Raw genomic sequence first — 21,219 nt, forward strand, 5'->3', positions numbered from 1 at the left:
GTTCTGAGCTCAAGAACTTCTATTCCCATGGGTCTAGGGCGCACTGCCCTCCCGGCAAGTGGCATGTTCACCAGCTCATCAAATCTTGTTTGAGAGTTTTTATGAAATTAATTCTGCAGCCCCCAATCCCTTCCCTTAAATGGAGATGAAAGTTCCAATCCTATGAATCACCTGGTCTTTCTTTTTTTCAGTATTTATTCATTTGGCTCCATTGGGCCTTAGCTATGTCATGCAGGATCTTCTTTGTGGCGGGCTCTTCTCTCTAGCTGCAGTTCACCAGCTTAGTTGCTCAGCAACGTGTGAGATCCTAGTGCCCCAACGAGGGGTCGAGACTGCATCCTCTGCATTAGAGGACGGACTGTCAACCACTGGACCACCAGGGCAGTCCCTACTTGGTCTTTCTAGTGACCAGCCCCCTCCAGAGGCTGTACAGGGGCCCCTCTCTAAGTCATCTCATTAAAGTAAACTCAGATGTAATAATAGAAAGGCCTTGTGAATAATAAAAGACACTCCCATCACCCAGCAAAGTATAGGGGTTTTAGGAGCTCAACGCCAGGAACCAGGGATGGAAACCAAATACGTTTCTCATCAAGTCACACATGCCGACATCACATCCTCAGCGACAGCTGCTTCTGCTTTCTAAGGAGTGGCAGGGCTCCCACCAGCGAGGACATTATCCTCCACGAGGCAGCCTTTCCCTCCAAGCGATGGGGAAGGGCAGAGAAGGGAAGGCTCAGAGCAGATACTGTTGGTGCTGTGCCCAGAGCCCCCAGGACCCCTGGACTGCTTGTGTGCACATTAGGTCTCCTTGAGACATCACTCCCAGCAGTCTGCCCCTCCATCTCTTGATAGAGAGTCTAGGAACACATGTCCCTCTAAGGTGTGTGTGTTAGTCGCTCAGTCGTGTCCAACACTTTACAATCCCATGGACTCTAGCCCACCAGCCTCCTCTGTCCAGAGTTCTCTAGGCAAGAGTGAGTAGCCATTTCTTTCTCCAGGGGATCTTCCTAACTCTGGGATTGAACTGGGGTTTCCTGCATTGCAGGCAGATTCTTTACTGTCTGAACCACCAGGGAAACCCATGTCCCCCTAGGATTGATGCCAAATATGGCTTCTGTACCCTGACACCAACTTAAATCTCAGAGACACAGTTTTAGGTGAGGTAGAAAAGAACAACTTTATTGCTTTGCCAGGCAAAGGGGGCTAATGCCCTCATACCTGTGTATCCCAACCCAGGGCATGGGGCGGGCATAGTGAGGAGTTTTACAGTCAAGGGGTGGGGTTACTGATGAGGATTAGGGTGTGTGCGGGACCTGCATTCCTTCAATCTAGAGACCCTCCAGCATCAGGAGGTCTTGAGATCTGTGGTTCTCAAGGTTATTGATCTGTGGCCCTCTCTCTGAAACATCTTTCATTTGGGAGGGGTTTTAGTTTGGCAGAAGAGTTCAAAGATATGTCTATCCCTCAAGAGGGGATGGGGACCCTGCCCCAAGACTGCACTATTGTTTGGTTTTTAAATTTTTATTTATTTTTGGCTGTGCTGGATCTTCTCAAGCTGCTGCATGCGAGCTTTCCCTAGTTGAGCTGGGGCTACTCTTCATTACAGTTCAGCTCTAGAGCGCTATGGATCAGTACTTGAGATGTGTAGGTTGCCCCACAAAATGTGGGCTCTTCTGGGAGCAGGGATCGAACCCATGTCCCTGCACTGTCAGAAGGATTCTTAACCACCGGACCACCAGGGAGGTGCTGTACTGTTGTTTCTTGACTGCTCGTCCCTTGTCTCTGTATCCCCTCCTTTCCCTGATTAGCAATGGTTTGAACCTGCACTTTGGAACTCAGCAAAGGAGACACAGAAAGGCTTTTGTGCCCAGGAACCCCACAGAGTCCTGCTGAGTTTCAGGACTAGCCCTTAACAAACGACTGAAAACAAGGGGTATAGCCCTCCAGCTCTCTTGCTCCTTTGTGGGGGCAATTTTAAGGTGTCCCCAGCATTGCCATGAGAGACTGCACCAGAGCTGCCCATCTTAGGACCCTGCTGGCTCCCATGTGTTTCCTTAGCCTTCTTTCTTTCCAACTCTCACTTCCCTACTCACCACCCACCAACCAGTTGTTTTTTTTTTCCTCTGGGAAGACTTCTTAAATAAATAATTTTTACATGAATCCTCTTCTTCTAGTCTCTGTTTCTGGAAACTCAATCTGAGACAGCCTCATCTTTCAGAGTCCTTACCTGTTCTTTGCTTCTACAAACTGGAAAGAGCGGGCAGCCTTTTGTTTATAAAGCACGATAAGGATGCTGCAGGCGTGAAAGCTAGACCCTGAGACAAGGAAAGGGTGGAGACTGAAATTGTTTCTTCAGATCAAAGGGAGAAGAACTGGGCTTCTGAAGGGAACATGGAGGGGGCTAAGAAGAGGCAGAAGCTGGAAGTTTGAGGCAGAGAAGGTGTTGAGTGTCTCTATTGCACAAAACCTTCAATAAGGACTGCTACTCACATAGACACTGTGTTGGCACGGGGTGTTTGGGGTAAGGCTGCTTGGCTCAGTGGAAGCAGGAATTCTGAGCCAGAGAAGCCTAGAGAAAACATAATCCGCCACACATGCACCACACACACACACACACACCAGTCCACCAGAAGGTGGAGAGAAATAAGATTCTCCTCTTGAGATCTGAGTTATAAATGAAAGGACAAACTTGAAATAAATGAAGGATAAGTTCTAAAAATCATCCCAAATACACAAAGGCAGCTAGAGCATTGCAGCAGCGTCTGCCAATTAAAATCAGTAAGTTGACCCCCACAACAAACAGGAGTTCATGGAAGGTGGAGGAGGCAATGCCATCCAAGCCCACAATGAGGGTCTTACAACACTGCGGCACCCCCGCCCCTTACGACCTGAGCTCCTTCCCTACAGCCCCAACCCAAGACAGAGCCAGGCAGCCCTCCTCCTTCCTCTGCCCTGCGCGCCCAGGGGCTCAGCGGCGGCTGGCAGCACTGCCTCTCCCCTGCCTCGCTGTCCTCCACCCTGCTGCCAGCTTCCCTCCCTTTGCGCCAGGGTCTCAGTTGTGGGTGCTCTAGAGTGAACGAGATCTACTGCGGTCAGGGAGCTGGGGACCCGCCTTTCAATCCACTCCCATCACTGACCCTTAAACCCCTTTAAAGTCTTTATTCCACAAACATTTACTCACCACATGTCACTCACCAGGAATTGCTATCTTAATTCTGTCTCCACCCCTGTTTCTGTCTCTCTCTCCCTCTCGGACTCCATCTCTAGCTCTTTTTCAATTCCTTTCCCCTCTTTCTTTCTTTATATTTCTCCCTTTCCCTCTCTCTCCCCCTGTTCTGGTCTGTTTGAATTAAACTGGCCTGTATCTCCGAAGACAGATGATACAGCAAATTTGACAGTGCCCACAGTAAAGAATCTGCATGCAACGTGGGAGACCCAAGTTCAATCCCTGGGTCAGGAAGACCCCCTGGAGATGGGAATGACAACCCACTCCAGCATTCTTGCCTGGAGAATTCCTTGGACAGAGGAGCCTGGTGCGTTGTAGTTCATGGGGTCACAAAGAGTTGGACACAACTAAGCGACTAACGCTTTCACAGTTAGCTAACAAGTCACAAAGCAGTTTGTGCTAGGAGGTCTTTTATTTTCTATTAGAAATAACCGTGTACTGAGTGCGATGTTAGATTTTTATCTATGTCTCTGAGTAATTCCTTCAAAAGTGCTCTCTAGAGTATTTTCAAGTCAAAGGGTATGGTCATTTTTAAGATTTGTGATATAATTGGAAAACTGCTTTTTCATCGCACATGTAACTGGACTTCCTTAACTTCATACCAACCTCAGATTTAAGATAAGATCACACATGTTTCTCCAGGGTCCCTGAAGACTCTCATATTCTGGAATATCTCTGTAGTTTGGTTGGTTTGTAAAGGACATGCTTAATCCCCTTTCCACACACACAAACCTTTGTTTGTTGATTTGTTCAACACACATTTATATCAAGCATGTGCCAAGTGCTAGTAATGACCTTAAACTAGACTTTGGTGGTTTAAAGCTTCACTAAAATTATAGGTGACTCCTTATTTCAGACTAGACTTAATTCTGGCATTTGGTATTTCAAAAATCAGCAATGGGAATTTTCTCACAATATGAGACAGAAAGTGACCCACGATCATTTGGCCACACATTATTTCTCTACCCAGACGCTCACCCACATTGCCTTCAGATTCTATTGGCTGAGACTTCTTTTTTTTTTTTTTTTGAACAGAGGAAAATGTATGCGTCGAACCTGGACTGGTCACTTATGATAATATACATGCTACAATTCCATTCTCCCCAATCATTCCACCTTCACCCTCTCCCACAGAGTCCCAAAGACTGTTCTAAATGCCTATGTCTCTTTTGCAGTCTCTTATACAGGGTTCAGGTTACCATTTTTCTAAATTCCATATATATGCGTTAATATACGGTATTGATGTTCTTCTTTCTGGCTTACTTCACTTTGTATAATTGGCTCCAATTTCATCCACCTCATTAAAACTGATTCAAATGCATTCTTTCTGATGGCTGAGAAATACTCCATTGTGTATGTGTACCAAAGCTTTCTTATCCATTCATCTGCAGATGGACATCTAGGTTGCTTCCATGTCCTGGCTATTATAAACAGTGCTGCAATGAACATTGGACTACATGTGTCTCTTTCAATTCTGGTTTCCTCGGTGTGTATGCCCAGGAGTGCGATTGCTGGATCATATGGCAGTTCTATTTCCAGTTTTCTGAGGAATCTCCACACTGTTCTCCATAGTGGCTGTACTAGTTTGCATTCCCACCAACAGTGTAAGAGGGTTCCCTTCTCTCCACACCCTCTCCAGCATTTATTGCATGTAGACTTTTGGATAGCAGCCATTCTGACTGGTGTGAAATGGTATCTCATTGTGGTTTTGATTTGCATTTCTCTGATGATGAGGGATGTTGAGCATTTTTTCATGTGTTTGTTAGCCATCTTTATGTCTTCTTTGGAGAAATGTCTGTTTAGTTCTTTGGCCCATTTTTTGATTGGGTCACTTAGTTTTCTGGAATTAAGCTGCAGGAGCTGCTTGTATAATTTGGAGATTAATCCTTTATCAGTTGCTTCATTTGCTATTATTTTCTCCCATTCTGAAGGCTGTCGGGCTGAGACTTCTTTTTTCAAACAGCTTTGGATGTCCTATATTTTAATCACTGCTTGCTAAAGACTGAATGTGTCCCTCCCCAGATTCGTTTGTTGAAACCCAATCCCCAGCACAATGGTATGAGGAGGTGGGGGCTTTTGGGGAGTGACAAAGTCAGGAAGGTGGAGCCCTTATCAATGTGATTAGTGCCCTTATGAAAAAGATCCCAGGGTAATCCCCGGGGATCCAGTGGCGAGGACTCTGCACTCCCTCTGCAAAGGGCCTGGGTTCAATCCCTGGTCAAGAAACTTAGGTCCCACAAGCTGTGCAGCATGGCCAAAATAAATAAATAACAAGTGAATAACTAAATAAATATAAAAGAGACCCCAGAGAGTTCCCTCAACCCTTCCTCCCTGTGAGGACACAATGAAAAGAAAGTCATCTATGAACCTGGAAACAGGCCCTCACTGAACACCAAATCTGCGCAGTGCCTTGATCTTGGACTTCCCAGCCTTCTGGACTGTGAGAAATAAATTTACGTTGTTTGTAAGTCACGTCCTCTATGGCAATTTCTTTTGGCAACCTGAACAGAGTAAGGCACTGCTTCAAAGAAGGAAGGTGGGGCTTTCCTGGGGACTTGGTGATAAAGAATCTACCTACTGATACAGGAGACATAAATTCAATTCCTAATCCAGGAAGATACCACATGCCTCGGAGCAACTAAGCCTGGGCACCACAACTATTGAGCCCAGTGCTGCCATTACTGAAGCCCTCATGCCCTACAGAGCTCCCCAACAAAAGAAGCCACTGCAATGGGAAGCCCAAGCACCGCAACTCGAGAGTAGCCCCCGATAGCCGCAACTAGAGAAAAGCCCTCGCAGCAACGAAGACCCAGCACAGCCAGAAATAATAAATAAATACATTTTTTTAAAAAAAGAGAAGGAAAGTGTTTCAATCCCTTCTACTTTCTCTCTTAGGGCAGAATACATGGGCCATGAATTCATAGGTTTATTCTTTTCTTTTATTCAAAGCAGGTCTAATGGTTGGGCTCTCTCTATTATCCAATGGATGTGTGAAAATACCAAACACTGTATATTCAGCTTGTTGCAGTATATGCTCACAGATTCACAGATCTTGGTACAACTTGCTCACTAAACACAATTTTTAGCTATTAGGTAAGTGACAGGGATGTTTTCAGGTCCCCAAATGCAAGTTTGACTGAAGGTCTCCCAGAACATTTAGATGCATTTCAGTTCAGTTCAGTCGCTCAGTCATGTCCGACTCTCTGCGACCCCATGAATCACAGCACGCCAGGCCTCCCTGTCCATCACCAACTCCCAGAGTTCACTCAAACTCATGTCCACAGAGTCGGTGATGCCATCCAGCCATCTCATTCTCGGTCGTCCCCTTCTCCTCCCGCCCCCAACCTTTCCCAGCATCAGAGTCTTTTCCAGTACTTACCACGCATTTAGAATAGCAGTGCATGTTAAGCTGATAATCACAATGTGTGTGTGTATGTTCAATTGCTCAGTTGTGTCTGACTCTTTTGTGACCCCCTGAACTGTAGCCCATCAGGTTCCTCTGTCCATGGAATTTTCCAGGCAAGAATACTGGAGTGGGTTGCCATTTCCTGATCCAAGGGGATCTTCCTGAGCCAGGGGTCAAACCCGAGTCTCTCACGTCTCCTGCCTTGGCAGGCAGATTCTTTACCACTGCACCATCTGGAAAGCTCCAGTAATCACAATACAGCATAATAAAGGCTTTTCCAAAGTTGTACTATAGGGGACACAGGATTTGAGGGCATACTTAGAGGATAAATCCAAATACAATGAGCAAGGGCAAAAGACCTTATTAACTGTGTAGCAGTCAGCCACTGCCACATAACAAACACTGCGATAATCTCAGGGTCAAACAACAATACATTGAGCATTTGTAAATTTCTCATGCAGGTGACTGGAAGTTTTCTGGGCATTGATCTTGATCTTGTCTGGGCTTACATGGGCTTCGCTCCAAGCTACGGATTTGATTTGTCTTTCCCATGCATGTTGGCCCTCTTTGACGAGTGGCTACCTGGTTATCATGGCAAAATTGAGGCATTCAAGAGATTAAGCTGAACATGAAAGCACATTTTAAGCCTCTACTCACACCACTAATATCCCATTGGCCAAAGTAGGTCATATGGCAAAGCTGACAATCAAAGTGCAAGGAAATTCATTCCTCCCACAGTGATGTGGTGAGAAGCAATGAATATTTGCTGAATAATTATCCACCACAAGTGGGATCTTACAGAACCAAAGGATGTTTTTGTAAGGAAGAGTAGCAGGAAAAAGTGTTCCAAAGAGAGCAACATCAGGAAAGGCAGGAAGACACAAGGATGTGTGAGACAGTTGGGAAATTGTGGCTGTTTTGACAGACAGAAGCCCAAGACACTTGTGTGAGATGTGAGTATGTGTAGGAAGCTGAGTCAGGAGAGGCAGACAGGAGCCAATATTTCAGGGTTGGAGGAAATCTAAAAGATCTGGATAGATTGGGGCCAAGTATTGAGGCCAACCCTCCATTTTGGATTTTCAGGGGCTCCTGCCCTGCCTCCTGAACTCTCTGTTTCCTGGGTGGCGGGGGGGGGGAACATTCCACCAGTCTTCTGTGCTCTCTAAGCAACCAATATTACCTCCTCTTCACCATCCAAGTGAAGAACTGCACTAATTCTTTTCTTGATCACTTCCCATGTTCAGCATAGCATCTAGTGAATGTTTATTGTATATACTCCAGAATGTGTTAACTGGGAATTCTTCTTTTAAAAATATTTTTTTTCTGATAAGGCATATTTATTGAGAGAATGGCACAAAATGGTGAACAGGAAAGATACACAGCCTATTAGCAGAAATATCCACCCTTCACATTTTGACCAATGGCCTTCCAGATTATATGCAAAGCAATTACATAGATACCATCATATGTCCTGCTATCTTTAACCAGCTTGTTTATTAAAATTTTTTTAGTATTTATTTATTTAAATGTCTGTGCCAGGTCTTAGTTGCAGCACACAGGATCTTCAATCTTTGTTGCTGCATACGACATCTTTAGTTACAGCATGCAGGATCTTTAGTTGTGGTATTCCGACTCTTAGCTGTAGCATATGGGATCTAGTTCCCAGACCAAGAATCGAACTCAGACCTCCTGCATTGGAAGTGCAGAGTCTTAGGCACTGGACCACCAAGGAAGTCCCTACTGAGCTTTCTTATAAATCAACTCAAAACATAACCTATCACAACCTTTTTAATGGCTACAGTGTGTTTTATTCTATTACTATATCATCATTTATCCAATCTCCTTAATTTTTACTGCTAGAAATAATACTCTGAAGAATATCCTTTTAAATATTTATCTACTTACTGGTCTAGTTATCTGTCTAAGCATAAATTTCCAGAAGTGAAATAGTTTGTTCAAATACATACTGACTTAAACTTTTCATACATATTGCCAAGTTGCCTGCCAGAATGGTTGTATCAATATGTATTTCTACCAGTGATGTCTGAAAGTGGCTTTTCCCTACACACTTGATGTCATTGGGTATTATACACATTGCTAGTGTGAACAGTTTTATCTAATTGTTATTGTAATGAAACAGTGGCTTTTTTGTGTGACTTTGTGAATTTTTAAAAAATTAGTTAATTTATTTAATTTGACTGCTCCAGGTCTTAGCTGCAGCATGTGGGATCTAGTTCCGAGGGACTGGACTCAGGCCCCTACATTGGGAGCATGGAGTTTTAGCCTCTGATCCACCCTAAAAGTCCCTGAAAAAAATACATTTTGAAATGAAATTCTCCTAGCAGAGTCACCAGCAAATGTTAAAGTAGACGCAGATATTTTAGGAGGATGAATTATTAAAGATAGAAACAGAAATTAATAAACTAGAAAGCAAAAAAAATGTAGACAATAAATAAAATGAAGAGCTGGTTCTTTAAAAAAGGAAGAGGTTAAACAGAAGAGGAAAATTTTAAAGTATCAAGTAAGAGAAAAAAAATAAGAGGTAAAACACAATGCCAAGTATAAGGAATAGGGTTTTTATCTCCACATATAAAGAACTAAAAATTATTAGAAAATTCTATGTTAATATACCTAAAAATTCATCTGAAGTGATTTTCCTTGAAAATGTTAAGTTCCTGAAATTGATTCTAGAGAAGCAAAACCCATTGATAAAATGGAAAAAGTTGTAAATAATCTACACCCACCAGCAACAGCATCCCAGATGGTTTTATGAATGAGTTCTAGGAAATCTTATTTTGAAATATCATTTCTATGTTATTTTAACTACATCCTTAAACTAGCATAGGAAAAGACGTAATTTGTAATACAAAAATGCAGTGTGTTTTATAGTACAAAAGTCTAATGAGGCATTTATAGGCTTGAAAGTCTTAAAATATTTGTAAGTTATACCCAGCAGTATATTAAAAGAATTGTGCACCAGGATCATGTACTGTTTATTCCAGGAAGAGTGATTTGTTCAGCATTAAGTAATGTGTGTTGAATCAAGCATTCTGTAATACATCAGATGGTGAAAGGAAAAGAGCATATGATCGTCTCAATATATGCCAAAAATGCATTCATTAAAATGTGACATCTATTTCAGATAATGATGAAAATGACAGTAATGACAACAATGACGGTAAATACCTTAGTAAGAAAGCAAAAGAGGGCCAAGGATACTCTTTTAAAATCAGAAGCCACAGCAGCAATCTTAATAGTAAAACATTAAACATATTTCCATTAAATGAGATGCTCACTATTATTGCTACTAGTCAAAATGTTTTTGAAGTCTCAGAACAATGCCATTACTTAAGAAAAAGAACTCAGTTCACTTCAGTCGCTCAGTGGTGTCCAGCTGTTTGTGACCCCATGCACTGCAGCACGCCAGACTTCCCTGTCCATCACCAACTCCCGGAGCCTACTCAAACTCGTGTCCATTGAGTCAGTGATGCCATCCAACCAACTCATCCTCTGTCGTCCCCTTCTCCTGCCTTCAATCTTTCCCAGCATCAGGGTCTTTTCAAATTAGTCAGTGCTTCACATCAAGTGGCCAAAGTATTACAGTTTCAGCTTCAGCATCAGTCCTTTCAATGAATATTCCGGGCTAATTTCCTTTAGGATGGACTGGTTTTTCTCCTTGCAGTCAAAGAGACTCTCAAGAGTCTTCTCCAACACCACAGTTCAAAAGCATCAATTCTTCAGTGCTCAGCTTTCTTTATAGTCCAATTCTCACATCCATATACGACTACTGGAAAGACCATAGCTTTGACTAGGCAGACCTTTGTTGGCTAAGTAGTGTCTCTGCTTTATAATATGCCGTTTAGGTTGGTCATAGTTTTTTTCTGAAGGAGCAAGCATCTTTTAATTTCATGAAAAAAATTTTAATAAATTTTTAAGAAATTAATTTAAAGAAATTTAATTTTTAAAAAGAAATTTACATTTTAAAAAAGAAAAATAAAGAGATCAATATTAAAATAATAGTAAATTATCTTTATATCCAGACTATACTCTTTTCTTTCTAGGAAATCCATGAAAACCAATTGAAAATATTATTGAAACTAATAAGAGAAGTCAATAAAGTGCTTCAGTATAAGAAACACATACAAAAAAGAAATACATGGAGAAATTTATGACTTTCTTCTATACTACCAATAACCGGTGAGTAAATGGAATGAAAAAAATCCATTCATATTTGCAATAATAACTGTAGAATACCTGTACATAGGACTATGACCAAAAGTATATGGTTTACATGAGAAAAATAATAAAATATTTCGAAAGAAAAAAAAAACTAAAAAGGTTTGAAATACCACATTTCATTATAAAAGATACTAGCTTTCACTGAATTATTTTATGAAGATCCAGTGACCATTTGAGGTTTTGAGTGTGAAGATTTCCTCAAAAACTATTTATTCTTCCATCCCAGAGCTAGTTCAATTTGTGCTAAAAGCTGTTAATTGTGCTTACCCCCTTCCTCTACTGAATGTTTCTTGTAAGGGGTCTTGATGCCCTTATGTCTGCCAGGATGGGAGAATGAGTTTTCTGGAAACACTCTGGTCTATAGATCTGTGTCTGATGAGAGAACCAAGAAGATTTGGACAGGGTTTGGGAAAGAGTTCTTGGAAGAATCCACAATCAAAGCAGTTCAAGGCTATGATTCAGTAATAGATGATGCTGACAGTGATGTGGCAAGATTATTTCCCTTCTCATCAAAGTTTGGCACCTCCTGAGGCCAAGATAGTACAGGTGGTGAAACAGATTCTGAATATATTTTGAAGATATAGTTGATAGGATTTGCTGACAAATTGAACATAGGGTGAGAGAAAAAGAGATGGATCCAAGATGGCTCCAAGATTTTTGGCCTGAGCGGTTGGAAGCATGGAGTTGCTGTTTCCTAACATGGCAGAAACTATAGGATGAGCAAGATTCGAAGCAGTCTGAAATTTGATTTGGGACATGTTATATCTGAGATGCTACTGGATAACTAAAAGAGGATATCAAGCAGATAGTTAGATATGTAAGCCAAAAGTTCTTGGGAGAATCCAGGATTGGAAATATAAATTCGGAGGTGTTTAGAGCCATGAGAGGGATGCCCAGGTGTTTCAGTTGTCAAGAATCCACCTGCTATTGCAGGAGATTCGGGTTCAATCCCTGGATCAGGAAGATCTCCAGGAGTAGAAAATGGCAACTCACTCCAATACTCTTGCCTTGCCTGTTTAAGACAGAGGAGCCTGGCGGGCCACAGTCCGTGGGATCACAAAAGAATTGGACACAACATAGTTACTAAACAACAACAGAGCCATGAGAGTGGATGAGGTCACCAGAAAGTAAATGGAGATAAAGAAAAGGATCCAGGACTGAGTCTGGAAAAATCCGACATTTAGACTGGGGAGAGGAAGAAGAAGCCAGTTATTGAAGTAGAAGGAAAACTATTAATAGAAGAATGCAACGTCATGGAAGGTAAGCACAGGAAGTGTTTCCAGGAGCAGAGAATCGTCAACTGTGCCAAACACTGCAGGTCGGTTGTATTAGTCCCAGAGGAACCAGCTGCTGTGGCAGAGATGTTTCCCATATCTCAGTGGTATAGGCAATATGTTTATTTCTCCCTCATGTATAGTATTTTCAGCAGCAGAGAGGAAGGATGAAAGGAAAAGAGAAGCAGTTCTCCACTCCACGATGATAATCAGGGTCCCAAGCTGATGGAGTCTGAGTCATCGTTGACGTGTGGTTTTCAAGGTCAGTTAGGGTGTGATGTCAGCCAGTAAATGGGAGTGGGAGATGAGACTGGCACACGGGAAGTGAACTGGTAAGAGTCTGGTGAGAGACAGATATGGTTGATCGTGGGAGCTATTACCACCCCAGGTCTGACGAGACAGGAGAAAGTAATGGTCAGAGGAAACGGGGGAGAGAAAGAATTATGTGGGGAGAGATGCTGGACCAAGGTTTTGGTAGAGGAAAACAGCCACCCCAACCCCACAGGAGGGAGCCAGGGGAACAAATACCCTGACCTCAGTCTCCTCCTGCCCTCCAGTCTCCTCCAGGTACCTTCCATTGACTCAACCCAACCAGAAACCAGAAGGCTCATTGATAAAGTCCCTAGTGGTTATGCTCCCAAGGTACACAACAGCATGGAAGACGGCGAGGAGTGGATCTGGAGGGGTAAATATCCCACACAAGATGTTTCCATAAGTCAGGCTTGGAAGCCACAGAACTTCCTTCCACTCACCTTCCATTGGCTGGAACCCAGACATATGGCGCCATGTAACCACCAAGGAAATATGGTCCAGCTGGTGCCTAGGAGGAAGAAAGAGAGATTTGGTGACCAGACAACCTATCTCCAACTCAAGGTCAAGCAACATGATAACCATCCATTGACCATTAGATTTAACAACATGGAGGCCATTGGTGATTACAATAGTCTGGTCTTGGTAGAGTGGTGGGTGTGAAAGCCTAAGTGGAGTGGATTCAAGAGAGAGTTGGAGGAGAAAGAACAGCAGTTATTAGCAGCAACAACAGCTTCTTTCAATAAGTTCTGCTGTACAGCAAAACAAAGCAATAAGATGATAGCTGGAAGCATTGCAGGACCGAGAGTTTTGCTTTATTTATTTATTTTTTTGCCATGCCAAGCAGCTTGCAGGATCTCAGTTCCCTGACCAGGGATTGAATCTGGGTCTTGACAGTGACATTGCCAAATCCTAACCAAAAGTTGTTGTTCTTTGTTGTTGTTTGGTTGCTAAGTCCTTTCTGACTCTTTTGCGACCCCACAGACTGTAGCCCACTAGGCTCCTCTGTCCATGGGATTTCCCAGGCAAGAAAACTGAAGTGGATTTCCATTTCCTTCTTCAGGGGATCTTCCTGACCCAGGGATCGAACCCACATCTCCTGCATTGCAGGTGAGTTCTTTACTGCTATGGAGAAGAAAATGGCATCCCACTCCAGTACTCTTGCCTGGAAAATCCCATGGATGGAGCAGCCTGGTAGGCTACAGTTCACGGAGTCGCAAAGAGTCAGACACGACTGAACGACTTCACTTCACTTCTTTACTGCTGAGCCCTTGGGGAAGCCCCCTAACCACTAGACTGCCAGGGAACTCCCTTGCTTTGTTTTTTACAATGAAGAACTAAAAGCTTATTTTTATGCTGACAGGAGTTTTCCAGAAGAGAAAAAAAAAAATATGTTGCAGGAAGCAGAGGCTAAATGACTGTAGTGATGTTCTTGAGTAAGCAAGCAAGGATGGGGGCTAGTGATAAGGCAAAGGTTGGCCTTGGAAAGAACACAAGCAGTTCCTCTCTAGTCACAGTGATGTATGGACAAAGTCCAGGTGGGGAGTAAAAGTGTGCTGTTGAAGTTCTTTTTCCAATCACTTGTACGGTCTCAAGGAAATAAAAAGCAAAATTGGGGCACATCCCTGGTGGTCCAGTGGCTAAGACTTGGCTCCCAATGCAGGGCGCCCAGGTTCCATCCCTTGTTGGGGAACTAGATCCCACGTGCCACAACTAAAGATTCTACATGCCACAGTGAAGATCAACGATCCCCCGTGCTGCAACTAAGACCCGGGTCTGCCAAGTAAACAAATAAATTAACATTTTTAAAAAGAAGTCCGATGAGAGTGAGTCTGGAGGACAAAGTGTCAGGGGCTTGAGCAGAAAAGAGACAGCATGACGGCGTCACCTAAGAGGGTGGGAGAAATTATTTCAGAAGTTAACCGTCCCAGTGGACACGGTCCAACTGTCCCTAAGATAGTCAACTCTGAGTCCATGCCCGGGGGAAGGTGTCTGGCCCACTCTATCTGTAGACCTCTGCTTGCCCTACTGCAGCGTCAGAACTAGATGATAAGAACAGCACATTTCGAGCACTTACAAGTTCCAAGAACTGCTCTAATTATTGCACATCTGTTTAGTCATCATAAGTACATAACATGGGTACTACTGTTATCAATCCCATCTTACAAGGGCATAAAGTAAGTAATACAAAAAGTGAAGTGAAGTGAACGTGTTCAACGCTCAGTCATGTCCAACTCTTTGCAACCCTATGGACTGTAGCCTGCCAGGCTCCTCTGTCCGTGGGATTTCCCAGGCAAGAATACTGGCATGGGTAACCATTCCCATCTCCAGGGGATCTTCCCAATCAACAGATACCTAAATTGAATTCAATCTCAGGCCACCTGCCTTCAGATCCCTTGCTCCTGCCCTCCACATGTAGATCTATACATACTGGCCATGTCAGAGAGTGATAAACACTAGAGGTGGCTGAGCTTGAGAGGAGTAAAGGAAATTTTACAATTTTTTTTTTTAAATAAATTTGGCTGCGCTGACTCTTTGCAACATATAGGATCTAGTTCCCCACCCAGGGATGGAACCCGGAACCCCTGCGTGGGGAGCATGGAATCGTAACCATTGGACCACCAGGGAAATCCCGAGAGGAGTAAGTTCAGTTCAGTTCAGTTCAGTCACTCAGTCGTCTCCGACTCTTTGCGACCCCATGAATCACGGCACGCCAGGCCTCCCTGTCCATCACCAACTCCCGGAGTTCACTCAAACTCATGTCCATCAAGTCGGTGATGCCATCCAGCCATCTCATTCTCGGTCGTCCCCTTCTCCTCCTGCCCCCAACCTTTCCCAGCATCAGAGTCTTTTCCAGTGAGTCAACTCGTCGCATGAGGTGGCCAAAGTATTGCAGTTTCAGCTTTAGCATCAGTCCTTCCAGTGAACACTCAGGATTGATCTCCTTTAGAATGGACTGGTTGGATCTCCTTGCAGTCCAAGGGACTCTCAAGCGTCTTCTCCAACACCACAGTTCAAAAGCATCAATTCTTCGGCGATCAGCTTTCTTCACAGTCCAACTCTCACATCCATACATGACCACGGGAAAAACCATAGCCTTGACTAGACCTTGGTTGCAAAGTAATGTCTCCGCTTTTCAATATGCTATCTAGGTTGGTCATAATTTTCCTTCCAAGGAGTAAGCGTCTTTTAATTTCCTGGCTGCAATCAGCATCCGCAGTGATTTAAAGGAAACTTTAAAAGGTCAAGGGGCTGAGGCTTGTAGGTGAGGATGAGATGCTCTGCGTAGGAGGGAGTTTCTGGGGACTCGCTGTGAGAGATGATTGACCAGGTGGTGACTCAGAAAGCCTAGGACCAAAAGGCAGAGCCAATATCAGGACGGGGACGAGCTGAGTAGATTCAAAGAGACCCTCCCATCTTCCTCAGCTTGTGTCGGCTCTGCGTCTATCAGCATATTACGCTTGACAGGGAGGCCTGGCATGCCGCAGTCCATGGGGTTGCAAAGAGTTGGACACGACTTAGTGACTGAACAACAACAACATTCCTGTGGTTTCCATGTGTATTTCACTGGCTGAGACCCTGTTCTGTTTCCAGGGTAGGGAGGCATGGTGCTGTGGTGGTAACAGTAATGACGATACTGTGGTAAAAACAGCTTCCAGTCAATGAACACTTCATAAGAACGATGAACTTCATGAAGAACTTTATCAATGAAAGACTCATCAATCCGGGGGAAAGGGGATATGTGTATGTGTGTGGATGACTCACTTTGCTGCACAGCAGAAACATAACATTGCAAAGCAACTACACGTCAATAAAAATAAATTCATCCATGAGTGAAGAGGCTTCCCAAGTAGCTCAGTGGTAAAGAATCTACCTGCCAATGCAGGAGACCTGGGTTTGATCCCTGGATTGGGAAGATCCCCTGGAGGAGGGAATGGCAATCCCACGGACAGAGGAGTCTGGCGGGCTACAGTCCATGGGGTCACAAAGAGCTGTACACAACTTAATGACAAAACATCAACAAGAAGTAAATGAAGAACCAAGAATTCTTCTTACATTTTATCATTCGATGCTTATAATACCACTGTGAGGTACACAGCACTCTTCCCATTTTCAGATGAGCAAAGTGAGGCTCAGAGAGGCTATATCCCTTGTCCAAGGCCACATAGGTAGAGAGTGGCAGAGCTGGGGCTTCAACCCCAGCCTGTTAGAGTCAGAAGCCTACACTTGCTACCATCTGCCTCTCTATTTGGGGGATGAAAAACCAGGAACCCGACAGGGCCTCAGGGGGGCGGGGCCCCTGTGTGAAAGGGACTCCCTTTAATGAAGGCAATTGAGAAACAAGCCTCCTTTTTATTTGCCTGTAACAGGGGCTCAGCAAAGCTAATTATCTTCCTGTGAACCAGTTAACTATTCAATTTTCTCCATTTGGATAATTCATTATCAGAGTCAAATGCAGGATCCAGCTAATTTTAGAAAGATGCAGCTGTAGGGTCAGCTGGGGAACAAGCCCAGCTGAGAAAGAAGGAAGAGCAGGCACCAGCCTCTGCTTTGAAGGAAGAGGGGGAGACCTGAGGGGCCCCACGGCCGGCTGGAGTAGAGCAAAGACTGTAGCAAGTGGGCTGGGTTTCCCCCAGCACCAGAAAGCAGGGAAGTCAGAGAGGGTCTGGAGCCCCAGGACCGCAAAGCTGCAATCGCGGCTGCCAGCACCCACTCAAGTAGAGATGGGGCACTTCAACCACTCGCTGCTTTTTAACTGCCTCCTCCCTCCCTTATGGGGATCCGCGGGAATCAGTCATCCCTTCATCCTTACGGTTTCACTGGGAGTCAGCTCATAAAGGTGTCAGGCCGCAGGAAGAGAGAGACCTTAGGTCCTGCCTCTGGCTATCATCAAGGATCAACATTGCTAACATTTATCAAAAGTCGGTCCTGTCTCATACCGAGGAGCTTATATGCTGTCATTTCCTGTACTATAGATGGGAACGCTGAGGCTCGGAGAGGTAATGTCACTTGCTAAAAATCTCATAATTAGAATTATGGCAGAAGTTGGGATTTGAGCTTAACTCCCAAATTCATGCTCTCATTGTCCTTTTTCTCTTTTTTTTGCACACAATTTATCATTTTTTCCCCAGATTCTTTCCCCTTATAGGTTATTACAAAGTATTGAGTATGGTTCCCTGTGCTATATAGTAGGTCCTTCTTGGTTATCTATTTTATATGTGATAGTGTGTACACGTCAACCTCAAATTCCTAAGTTCTCTCTCCCTGCCTTTCCCCTTTGGTAACCGTAAGTTTGGGCTTCTCAGGTGGCTCAGTGTTAAAGGTTTGCCTGCTAATGAAGGAGACACAGGAGACAAGGGTTTGATCCCTGAGTCAGGAAGATCCCCCATTATTCCTGCCTATAAAATCCCATGGACAGAGGAGCCTGGAGGGCCACAGTCCATGGGGTCGCAAAGAATTGCACAGCACAGCAACTGTAAGTTTATTTTCCATGTCTCTGGGTATGTTTCTGTTTTGTATTGGTATATAAGTTCATTTGTATCATTTTTCTTGATTCCATATATAAGCGGTACCATGATATTTGTCTGTCTGGCTCACTTCACTTAGTATAATAACCTCTCTATGTGCACCCATGTTGCTGCAATGGCATTATTCCATTCTTTTTTATGGCTGAGTAGTATTCCGTTTTGTATTTGTACCACATCTTCTTTATCTATTTATATGTTGATGGACATTTAGGTGGCTTCCAGTCTTGGCTGTTGTAAATAGTGCTGCTATGAACATAAGGGTGCATGTATATTTTCAAATTATGGTTTTGTCAGTTTTCATTTCAATCCCAAAGAAAGGCAATGCCAAAGAATGTTCAAAGTGAAGTGAAGTGAAAGTCGTTCAGTCATGTCTAACTCCTTGCAACCCCATGGACTATACAGTCCATGGAATTCTCTAGGCCAGAATACTGGAGTGGGTAGCCTTTTCCTTCTCCATGGGATCTTCCCTACCCAAAAGGTCTCCCTCAATGTAGGCAGATTCTTTACCAGCTGAACCACAAGAGAAGCAATGTTCAAACATTTGAAAGAATGTTCAAACTACCGCACAATTGCACTCATCTCACACACTAGCAAAGTAATGCTCAAAATTCTCCAAGCAAGGCTTCAGTAGTACATGAACCGAGAACTTCTCTGGAAGTTCAAGCTAGATTTAGAAAAGGCAGAGGAACCAGAGATCAAATTGCCAACATCTGTTGGATCATAGAAAAAGCAAGAGAGTACCAGAAAAACATCTACTTCTGCTGTATTGACTATGCCAAAGTCTTTGACAGTGTGGATCACAACAAACTGTGGAAAATTCTTCAAGAAATGGGAATACCAGGCCACCTTACCTTCCTCCTGAGAAACCTGTATGCGGGTCAAGAAGCAACAATAAGAACCGGACATGAAACAATGGACTGGTTCCAAATTGGGAAAGGAGTACGTCAAGCCTGTATATTGTCACCCTGTTTATTTGACTTACATGCAGAGTACATCATGCAAAATGCTGGGCTGGTTGAAGCACAAGTTGAAATCAGAATTACGGGGAGAAATATCAATAACCTCAGATATGCAGATGACACCATCCTTACGGCAGAAAGTGAAGAGGAACTGAAGAGCCTCTTGATGAAAGTGAAAGAGGAGCGTGAAAAAGCTGGCTTAAAACTCAACATTCAGAAAACTAAGATCATGGCATTCAGTCCCATTAATTCTTGGCAAATAAATGGGGAAACAATGGAAACAGTAAGAGACTTTATTTTCTTGGGCTCCAAAATCACTGCAGATGGTGACTGCAGCCAGGAAATTAAGACATTTGCTCCTTGAAAGAAAAGCTATGACCAGCATAGACAGCATATTAAAAAGCAGAGATATTACTTTGCCAACAAAGGTCCATCTAGTCAAAGCTATGGTTTTTCCAGTAGTCATGTATGGATGTGAGAGTTGGACTATAAAGAAAGCTGAGCACCGAAGAATTAATGCTTTTGAACTGTGGTGCTGAAGAAGACTCTTGAGAGTCCCTTGGATGCAAGGAGATCAAACCATTCAATTCTAAAGAAAATCAGTCCTGAATATTCACTGGAAGGACTGATGCTGAAGCTGAAACTTCAATACTTTGGCCATCTGATATGAAGAACTGATTGGAAAAGACCCTGATGCTAGGAAAGATTGAAGGGAAGAGAAGGAAACGACAGAGGATCAAATGGTTGGATGGTATCACTGACTCGATGGACATGAGTTTGAGCAAGCTCCAGGAGTTGGCAGTGGACAGGGAAGCCTGGCATGCTGCAGTCCATGGGGTAACAAAGAGTCGGATAGGACTGAGCAATTGAACTGAATTGACTGATGGTAATTCTATTGTAGTTTTTTTTTTTTTTTTTTAGGAACCTCCGTACTATTTTCTATTCTGGCTGAAGCAATTTACATACCCATGTATAGTGTGGAAGAATAATCTTTTCTCCACACCCTCTCCTCTCCAGCATTTGTTATCTGTAGACAGTTTGATGATGGCCATTCTGACCAGTGTGAGGTGATACCTCATTGTAGTTTTGATTCACATTTCTCTAACAATTAGCGCTTAAAGCCACATGCTATGCATGCAATTTCTAGAAGCAGCAGGATAAAGAAAGGGGGTGTTGGGACATCTCTGGTATTCCAGTGGTTAAGAATCTGCCTTGAAGGGCAGGGCACTTGGATTCAATCACTGGTCAGGAAAATAAGATCCTACATGCCTCAGAGCAACTTTCACGTGCTGCAATTACTGAGCCTGTGCACTCCAGAGCCCACATGCCACAGCTAGAATCTCTGTGCTACAACTGCTGGAGCCCACATAGTCTGAAGCCCATGTGCTGCAAATAAGAGTCCGAGCGTTGTAATGAAAGATCCTCCATGCCACAACTAAGACCTGATGCAGCCAAATAAATAAATACATAGATTTTTTAAGAAAAAAAAAAGAACGGGGGTGTTTGGGCAGCAAGGTTTGGAGGGGCACTCGGTTCAGTAAATAAAGTCAACTGATCAAGGATATTCAAACCCTCAGCAAGCTCCTCAGAGGATAGGGGCACATTCCTTCTGTCTGCAAAAAGCAAAGGGCCTAGAATTTTTGCCACTATCTATTCCCATGTGCTTGGGGATCATCAAGAGAGATCAGAAAAACACCTGGTGAGTCTGTCTCCTGGGCCAGTTGCTGGGGGCTAAGGTTTGGGTGGAAGTATACTAATGATAGTTTTACTGAGCACTTACTCTATACCAACAAGCATGATAATCACTTTTTTCAAGGTTTAACTCATTTAATCCTCACAATGCTCCCTGAGGCTGTCATTCCTATCATCGCCATTGTAGACAGAGAAACTGAAACACCACAGTTCCTCGCCCTTAGGAGAGGAAACTGAATTCAAAATCTGAGCAGTTTTACTCCACAGCCTCCCTTCAGCCAACTGGGCCCTGGCTGAGGGTCAGAGGACTTCCCTGGTGGCTCAGATGGTAAAAAATCCTGCAATGCAGAAGACCTGGTTCAATCCCTGGGTCAGGAAGATCCCCTGGAGAATGAAATGACAATCCACTCCCATATTCTTGCCTGGAGAATTCCATGAACAGAGAAGCCTGCAGGCTATAGGGCGTGGGGTTGCAGAGAGTCTGAGCAAATAACACTAGAGGGTCAGAAGGAGAACGGGTGGGAAGACCACCCAAACCATGGAGAGCTCCCTGAGGCCCTGTGCTTGAATAGCCAGGCTCCTGAGG

The sequence above is a fragment of the Moschus berezovskii genome, chromosome 15, assembly GCF_049115385.1.
Source record: "Moschus berezovskii isolate FMDL1 chromosome 15, NW_MosBer_1.0, whole genome shotgun sequence".
NCBI classification, from domain to species: domain Eukaryota; kingdom Metazoa; phylum Chordata; class Mammalia; order Artiodactyla; family Moschidae; genus Moschus; species Moschus berezovskii.